This window comes from Lycorma delicatula, chromosome 2 (assembly GCF_047948215.1).
Source record: "Lycorma delicatula isolate Av1 chromosome 2, ASM4794821v1, whole genome shotgun sequence".
Taxonomy (NCBI): domain Eukaryota; kingdom Metazoa; phylum Arthropoda; class Insecta; order Hemiptera; family Fulgoridae; genus Lycorma; species Lycorma delicatula.
This window is the reverse complement of record NC_134456.1, coordinates 117,985,103-117,992,917: the sequence shown is the minus strand read 5'-3', so window position 1 is coordinate 117,992,917 and position 7,815 is coordinate 117,985,103. Positions and strand designations below refer to the sequence as shown.

The 7,815-nt window shown below is 25.4% G+C and overlaps 1 long non-coding RNA gene across 2 annotated transcripts in view; it reads right to left on the bottom strand.

The window, feature by feature from the left end:
• Positions 1 to 1,534: 1,534 nt before the first annotated feature.
• Positions 1,535 to 7,815, bottom strand: part of LOC142319172 (uncharacterized) — a 28,358-nt gene continuing 22,077 nt past the window's right edge. For both annotated transcript variants that reach the window (XR_012755120.1, XR_012755121.1), the window contains exons 3-4: positions 3,452 to 3,752; positions 1,535 to 1,946 (exon numbers count right to left, since the gene is read on the bottom strand). This is a non-coding gene — a long non-coding RNA (uncharacterized LOC142319172). The remainder of the gene's footprint in view (positions 1,947 to 3,451; positions 3,753 to 7,815) is intronic.

Sequence of the window (7,815 nt, the reverse complement as noted above, 5' to 3'; positions counted from 1 at the left end):
TGTGAAAAAATCTATTACTTGTTACATCTACTAATTATTTTTTTTTTATTTCATTGAATGAAGTTTTTATTCTTTTAAATTACTAATCTTGATTGTGATTTACATAATATGCAAGATCAAGAGAGAGTTAAATATGTTAACATTGATACAACATATACATGTTTTTCATCCGTTTGTAAAAACAAAGGACCGAATTAACTGTAAACTAAAAATATATTAACATCAGAAAACATAAATACGTAAAATAAAATAAAGTAAAATTTTGTTTAAATAGATTTTTAATTTACTTTTTTTAAATAAAACAGTTTTAAAAGAAAATCAATTAAGCAACCAGTTTTTGAAATGCAACTTTACTTTCTTGGGAAAATACAGCAATCTCGATGCCATGTAAGCCAAATTACATAAAATAAACAAATCTAAAATAAAAATATTTATAATAGATTTGAAGTAAAAACATTATTTTACAAAAATTAATAATAAAATTTAATACTAAATCTCCAAGTGCTTTAATTTAAAAATATGTCCCGTAGAATACCCTCTGATGAAAATTTCATTACTGTCAACAATTATTGACCTTCAGTAATTTATTTCATTCATTTAATAAATTCAGAAAACTTATTTTATACTTTTTTTATAGTATAGTATTTTTTTTTTTTTTTATGAACCTTAATATGTAAAATTGTTATATTTTTGGTTCATTTTATAAGCAGTTGATTAAATAGTTAAAACTTGTGTGATCATTTCTATATTTAATTAGAAAATGTATAATAAATGATTTTTGTATAATGTTGTTCAGTGATTCAGTCAGGTAATACTGTTGCATCCTTTTAGTTTTCAGTGTTTGAAAGAGAAAAGTGCCGTATGATTAACGGAAGAAAAACAAATTGCTTACACCGTATTAATAAATATTATTTTTTTAACATGGCAATGCTTGATAACCGACCAGGTAAATATTATTTTTTTAACATGGCAATGCTTGATAACCGACCAGGTTGGTCTAGTGGTGAACTCGTCATCGCAAATTAGCTGATTTCGAAGTCGAGAATTGTAAGGTTCAAATCCTATTAAAGGCTAGTAAAGTTACTTTTATACGTATTTGAATACTAGATCGTGGATAGAGGTGTTCTTTGGTAGTTGGATTTCAATTAACCACACGTCTCAGGAATGGTCGACCTGAGACCTACAGGACTACACTTTATTTACGTTCATACATATCATCCTCTGAAGTAATACCTTACGATGGTTCCGGAGGCTAAACAGAAAAAGAAAAAAGAAAGATATCAATCAGTCCAATATTTATATCGATCAATAATATATGAGCTGGGTTAGACAACATTACAAAACAAAGGACTTCTAAATGTATGCCTTCCTAACTAATAGTAAATTATAATTTGACCAACATTTAATAAGAAAAGTAAAACGTAGCTTTGTAGTACGGAAGTAGTGTAGCAAGGACATGTATTTACTTATTTGTTAATTTCCATTGTAACAGAATAATTAGCGTGGTGGTTGATATTAAATGAAACAAAAAGTATTCAGCACTGAAAACATATTTTTTTATTTATGATAAACATTACTACATATTATATATTTTGTTTAAAAAATACTTGATACATAATAATCGTTAATCTTCTGCCTTGATAAAACAAAAATGAGATTTAAAAAAAATACTAAATATCATTAATTCGAATAATTTCCACATTAATTGGTCACTTTATTAACCTTACATTGGAAAATATATGTGTTATTTAAAATAAACTTCTAACACTTGAAAATAAAAATGTTACTTTTAAAATATTACTCTGATAATAATTCTTTAAAAAGAAATAAAGTAAATAATGGTAAGCTTTTGATTAATATTATAATTAGAAGCCAGTTATGATTTCACTCCACTAGGTGTAAATGTAGTAGAAGTCATCAGTTAATCTATGTGAAATGTATCGTAACTGCCAACATAAAAAAAAAACACGTTTAATATTTTCACTTGAATGCAAAAGTGATATTAATTTTTAATTACATATTTTTTTACAGCTACATATATACAATTATATGTCTAACTAGACGATTCGCATCATAATTTATGAATGGGAATGGTTTGGTAGATTTAGACCGTACCATTATTCAACGTAAAGACCATGAGTAACAAAAAAGCCAATTATTATTAATGAGCTTATTTTTTAGTGATTTATGGATTTTGAATTATTTACATTATCAAAAAGAAAAATTCCCCATTTCAATTGTAGGATGACTGTGTAGCTAGGGAAAATGTATGCAAGTGACCAAAGATAATATTCTGTTTAATAATATTGTTGGTTTTAAACTTTGACTAAATCCACCGATGGCTTCTTCCAACCACACTTTTCTAACAACTAGGCGTTACTTTATGACATCTTTATTTTTACAAATTGAGCTTCCGTGTTCATTGCTTGAATCTTCTGTAATACAAGCAATGAAGAGTGGCTATTCATTGCTTGTGTGGCTCTTGTTATATAAATAAGAATTATTTAATTTCTTACACAACAGAATAAAAAATATCCCAATTTTTCTTCATGGAAGTTTGAATCTCTACCCACAAACTAAAGAATATTTTTCCTAAAAGATTGAAAAATATTGCTAACATCATTCAATAAAAACCGCTCATTAAAAAATATATATAATCGATAGGTTAAGACTAATAAAAGATTATAAAAATGATTAAAATTTATTTTTACAAACTTCAATTGTTTCAAAGAAATGTCATTATAATTATAGTATTATCATTGATTCTTTCAATTTTTGGATAACTTCTGAAGTATGAATAGATTTTTTTACTAATTCCAATCATGATAAATATGCAAAGAATTTCCTCAGTATCTCAGTTCGTCCTAATCCGCATCTTCTTAACATTTAATACGGTATAAATAATCCCTAAAACACACAAGCTCCCAAACCAGAGTTTATGATATTTAAGGTAACCTTCCTGATACTCACAGACAAAATATTAGGCTGTATTTTGTCTTTCATGACTTACTTCAGGACGACGGTAGGCGGGGGAGAATTTTTTATCGTCACAATAAATCCTTCGTCTGTTAAAAATATTCTGTAAAGTAAAAATACGTAGAAACAACGATAAAATCAGTTTGTAACAATTCAATCACTATTTCTTTAGTTTACAACATAAACAACAATATCACCGTACGGAAGAATTACACAATTTAAATTTTAAATTTTCATGATTCACATTTATAAGTGTGTTAAAATAAAAAAGGCCAAATTCTATAAACTAAGCAAATCAGCTTCTGCAGTACCAGAAATACTGATTTATACACAAAGCTTTACACGAATCTAAAGTCTCTATGGTAGATTATTATATTAATTGAGTAAACTTTCAATTCCAGTAGCTTTAACGTATAAGGCAATTTAAAAATAATAATCGTTAATTTTCAGTTTATTTAAGTAAAATCTTACTTACAGATGTGTACTTTGCCTCAATAATTGTTTTTTTTAACATAATTCATCTTCTTCAATTTTGTCACCAAAAAAATCCATAAAATTTCTTTTTTCTCAGAGACCGTCTACAGTCACCTACAAAGGTTTTGATAAACCCGTCACCACAATTTTTTATTGGTGCTATGTAAATTACTTGATTTTCGTAGCGATAAGTAGGAATAATGAGTTCCTCACACTTGATAGTAACGACTGCGGTTACAACTAAAATTAATACTATGATCCAATGCATATTATATTTTGAAATAATATTTTGTAATAGTGCCCTGAAACCAAATAAATTAAACATAGATCTTTTTATTCAAAAACTTAATTATTATCAAATAATTTTATCTTAAAAAAATTGCGTAATATTTTCATCGTGTCATATCAAATAAAGTTATCTCAGTAACTTTATTACGAGCACACCTAAGCTCATGGACAAATAAATATTTGAGAAATGCCAATAAGAAGTATCTTCTCAATGAAAACCATGCAGCACAAATCTATTTACTGTTTTACTAACAGATTTTAGATACTATGTAATTTTTTATTCATTCTTACACAAAGTTAATTTTCGAAACTACTCAATTAAAACTTAAATTCTATTTTACTCTATTTCTATATATTCATAAAAAAATGAATGTACCAAGTAACTATTACAGTTAAAAATTATAAATAAATAAAATAGTTATTACCGAACTGAGAAAAAAAAAATTGAATATGATGTATGTATATACGAATACGCAATACACAAATTTTCATGAAATGTTGTCAAACTATTAAGCTCGATTCTCAGATGGCAATAGAACTTAAAAAAAAATAATTAAAAAAATCGAACATACTAAAATGACAGTGAATATGCAATAAATCTTAATTTTAAATTCGTTGATTATATATCAAATAATAAAATACTTAAAAGGGTAAGAGTAATACAGTAGCAGATATTCGCTTTAACAGGATCCCTTTCTTCATATAAAACTAGTTAACAAAGATATTAAATTATCATTTTTTTAAATATTAATAATAATAAATTTATTAATAGTTAAATTTAAATTAATTATATTAATTTATATAAATAAAAACAATTTTCTACAAGTTTTGTTTAAAAAGGTTTTGTTTTATTACCCATGTAACAAAGTTATTGTTCGTCAAACATAAAAAAGCAGGGATTTTTACCCCATTTTATTAATTTTCATCCCAGATTTCTCAAACATTACTGCAGATATGATTCTGGTACCTATTTTATCTAATTTTTCCAATTAAAAATCATAAGAAATCAGTAATTCTGCTCCTTAATTAACATCCTAAAAATTTTAGTACGACATCATTTCACCAGGGTAGCTGAATTCCGAGCGAAATCTTTCACTAGCCATAACTAGCAAACGAAACATTTTAAAACATATGTTTAACTGAACTTTTTCCATTATTTTTACGAGTAGATTAGATTATAAAAGTTCGGAAGAACACTCTGTATAATCTAAGGAACAAGATTTTTGAGAGTTAATTACCATATCAGCAAGGACAACTGCATAATTACAAATCGATTAATGCCGCTTTATAAACGTAAATAATTATCTTAGTATAACTAATAAAACTGAGTTTATCATTCGTAAATTACAAGCAAACGGAACATAAATCAATAATAAAAAAAACTTACCTTTGTAGTGTTTCATTTGGCACATTGATTAGAATTTTAAAACCCTGACAGCAGTAATTTGGGATGTAATTTATTCATTAGATATTTGAGTATTCTTAATCAAGTAGTAATAGTTGTATAAAAAAAAGCAATTAGTACAAAAATTTAAATACAAAATCTTGTATTAATACAAAAACTTATACGTTTTTAATGATTTCATTAAGTTCTGTTATTTATTCGTCAGTAATTCAAACACGTTTTAGTAACAAGATACTAAATCCATAATTATTGTTTAATTTAGTAAATATTAAAATTTACCTCGTAATATAAATAATATGTTTAACTGCATAATCTGAATTAAAGATATATTCTAGTATAAATTATAAAAGCAAACAAGTTGAAGAAAAATACGTCTTATTTAAAAATAGCTCTGTTGAATGCAAGATTAAAATTACCATCGCTTTTATTAGTCTGTTTATTTTTTTATTTAATTGATTAAAATAATTCTATTTAAATAAAACTTTTCATAATGACTCCAACTTATAACATTATAGTGAGAATGAGAATTAATACATAAACAGGAAATTTAAATAGAATATGTAATAGTAATAGGTAATAATAATAATAACAATAATAATATAGGCAATATATTAATATCTACTCGTAATAGTAAGAGGAAATAATAATAATAGTAATAGGTTTAATATCAATTTAATAGTCGACCTTAAGCGTTTGCGTACTATTTGTGTATAAAAGATTCTATGAAAAAGATCAATCTATAAAAAACTTATTTATGTTAAGTTTTCTGACGTTTGACTGAATTTTCAGAAAATGTTTTGAAACAGTTATAAAAATTTAACTTAGTGAATAATTTTTTAACTATTTCACCTTTAGTGTTTATATATACTTAAAAACCGTCTTTTTATAATTTATATTCAATTATCTGTCTACATCACTCCTTTACATTTAAAGAAGTTGTTTTCTTCTTAAATAACTTAATTCGAATGCATGTATGATAGATGATCTATCTCGGAAAGAATGTTAAAATATCAAATTCGTTCAATTTTTGTTACCGTAAGATATCGTGTGATGGTATCAGAAGCAGTGAATATTTGAATAATAAGGAATATCAGAAAATATCAAAGATTTATTCCTAGAAAACTGCAAAAAAAGTCTAAAATTTAAGGTTGTTTTCTATGGTTACAATGGTAATATTTGATTTAATAATATAGATAAATAAAAATTGTCAGGTTCAGGAATGATTATTTTCTCAGTTTCATTTATTCTGTTTTATACTTTGTTAAGACCAATTAAAGACTATTCTACCGTTTTCATTTTTTTGTTATTAGTATACAGAGAGAGAGAGAGAGAGAGAGAGAGAGAGAGAGAGAGAGAGAGAGAGCGAGAGTGGCCGTTGCAGTAATAATAAAAGATTATAACAGTTATTAGAAACATTTTACATCTTATAAAGTAGAATTTCATTAGAAGTATGTGATACTCCGGAAAAAATTTTCATTAACAACTTATTTTAAAATTATTTCATCCAATTTCTACGCAAAATATTATCGCTATGATTCTCTTGAATTTTACTGTAGTTAATTTTTTACTGTAACTTTTCTAACAAAAAATTAAAATAGGTTTTTAAAAAATATTGAAATTATAAAAAGGTACGAAAGATTTCGTATTTAGTGTTTTACTATTACATATTCAAACAGCATAGTGAAAAAAAGAATCTAACAAATAAGTGTCACGAACACATCAGAATTAAACTTTTTACTGTATAGGTACAAACATGTTAAAATAAATACCTTCCCTTTTATAAACAAATCTTAAATACTCATCACTAACAGGTTTTTTTTATTTTTTAATATTACTTCCTCATTCACGCTTGTCTTTGCAATCACTCACCCAAATCTAAAAGCAGATTAGGAAGGGAAGTGGCTTTAAAAAGTCAATGCAAATAATAATAATAATCATTCTTATTCCTTTATCAAAAAAATTAATAATTATATAATTTAAAATAGGAAAAAACTATCAATATAAACTTGTTTATTTTACTTTAGTCCATTCTTCACTTTCATAAAGAGAAAAAACAAAAAAAAAATTAATTAAATTTTATTATTCTTCAGATAGATTATTTTAGTAACATTTCATTTTTATAGCAACTGAAGTGTCGAAAATACTTGTAATATACTAATGAGTACTTGTATTATTATTTTATAAACCAGATTTTGTTTAAATTTAAAAAAAAAACAAAAAGGTAAAAAGACCTCTTTTTACTTTTTTTAAATTCTTATTACATTAAATAGAATATTTATTTTACGATCTAGTACAAGTACAGTATGCGCTCTGTTTTGGTAATAGGATATTCTCGTTAATTACTCATTAATCTAATTAGGGGTAGTTTCTATTGCTGATTTTTATGTTTTGTCGTTAAGTTTTGAGAAATTTATTTATAATACGACAAGAGACAGAAATTAATTATTTATTGGCCACTATCTTAAGTTCAATTATAGTTACCTAAGTCTCTTTTACATTTTATGGTCAAAAATTAATTTTATTAAATATAAGAAATAACAAATTTGAGTGGAACTGGAATGTCAGTTCTGATTGCTATCAGAGAAAAAGGAAAGACGCCATCATTTGGCCAAGAAGGTCGGCCGGATACAAGTAAGGAATTAAACGTCTAGCTGTTCTCCAAACAGCGTAAG